This window comes from Cebus imitator, unplaced genomic scaffold, assembly GCF_001604975.1.
Source record: "Cebus imitator isolate Cc_AM_T3 unplaced genomic scaffold, Cebus_imitator-1.0 Scaffold576, whole genome shotgun sequence".
Taxonomy (NCBI): Eukaryota; Metazoa; Chordata; class Mammalia; order Primates; family Cebidae; genus Cebus; species Cebus imitator.
This window is the reverse complement of record NW_016107891.1, coordinates 913,297-915,051: the sequence shown is the minus strand read 5'-3', so window position 1 is coordinate 915,051 and position 1,755 is coordinate 913,297.

Below are 1,755 nucleotides of genomic sequence, written 5' to 3'. Positions count from 1 at the left end.
TCTGTTATTGGTGTATAGGAATGCTTGTGATTTTTGCACATTGATTTTGTATCCTGAGACTTTGGTGAAGTTGTTTATCAGTTTCAGGAGATTTTGGGCTGAGACGATGGGGTCTTCTAGGTATACTATCATGTCGTCTGCAAATAAAGACAATTTGACTTCCTCCTTTCCTATTTGAATACCCTTTATTTCTTGCCCGATTGCTCTGTCTAGAATTTCCAGTACAATATTGAATAGGAGAGGTGAGAGAGGACATCCTTGTCTAGTGCCAGATTTCAAAGGGAATGCTTCCAGTTTTTGTGCATTCAGTATGATGTTGGCTGTTGGTTTGTCATAAATAGCTTTTATTATTTTGAGATACGTTCCAACAATACCTAGTTTATTGAGGGTTTTTACCATAAAGGGCTGTTGAATTTTGTCAAAGATCTTCTCTGCATCAATTGAGATAATCATGTGGTTTTTGTCTTTGGTTCTGTTTATGTGGTGGATTACGTTTATAGACTTGCGTATGTTCAACCAGCCTTGCACCCCCGGGATGAAGCCTACTTGATCATGGTGGATAAGCTTTTTGATGTGCCGTTGCAATCAGCTTGCCAGTATTTTATTGAAGATTTTTGCATCTATGTTCATCATGGATATTGGCCTGAAGTTTTCTTTTCTTGTTCAGTTTTTGCCGGGTTTTGGTATCAGGATGATGTTGGTCTCATAAAATGATTTGGGAAGGATTCCCTTTTTTTGGATTATTTGGAATAGTTTCGGAAGGAATGGTACCAAATCCTCTTTGTATGTCTGGTAGAATTCGGCTGTGAACCCATCTGGACCTGGGCTTTTTTTGGGTGGTAGGCTCTTAATTGCTGCCTCAACTTCAGACCTTGTTATATGTCTCTTCAGGGTTTTGGCTTCTTCCTGGTTTAGGCTTGGGAGGAGGCAGGTGTCCAGGAATTTTTCCAGGTTTACTAGTTTATGTGCGTAGAGTTGTTTGTAATAATCTCTGATGATGATTTGAATTTCTGTGGAATCTGTGGTGATATCCCCTTTATCATTTTTTATTGCATCCATTTGGTTATTCTCTCTTTTCTTTTTTGTTAATCTGGCTAGTGGTCTGTCTATTTTGTTGATCTTTTCAAAAAACCAGCTCTTGGATTTATTGATTTTTTGAAGGGTTTGTTGTGTCTCTATCTCCTTCAGTTCTGCTCTGATCTTAGCTATTTCTTGTCTTCTGCTAGGTTTTGAGTTTTTTTGATCTTGCTCCTCTAGCTCTTTCAATTTTGATGCTAGGGTTTCAATTTTAGATCTCTCCTTGCTTCTCATGTGGGCACTTGTTGCTATATATTTTCCTCTAGAAACTGCTTTAAATGTGTCCCAGAGATGCTGGTATGTTGTGTCTTCATTCTCATTGGTTTCGAAGAACATCTTTATTTCTGCCTTCATTTCATTGTCTATCCAGTCAATATTCAAGAGCCAGTTGTTCAGTTTCCATGAAGCTATGCATTTCTGAGTTAGTTTTTGAATTCTGAGTTCTAACTTGATTGCACTGTGGTCTGAGAGATTGTTTGTTATGATTTCCATTCTTTTGCATTTGCTGAGGGGTGATTTACTACCAATTATGTGGTCAATTTTAGAGTAGGTGTGATGTGGTGCTGAGAAGAATGTATATTCTGTGGATTTAGGGTGGGGAATTCTGTAAATGTCTATTAGGTTTGCTTGTTCCAGGTCTGAGTTAAAGTCCTGGATATCCTTGTTAGTTTTCTGTCT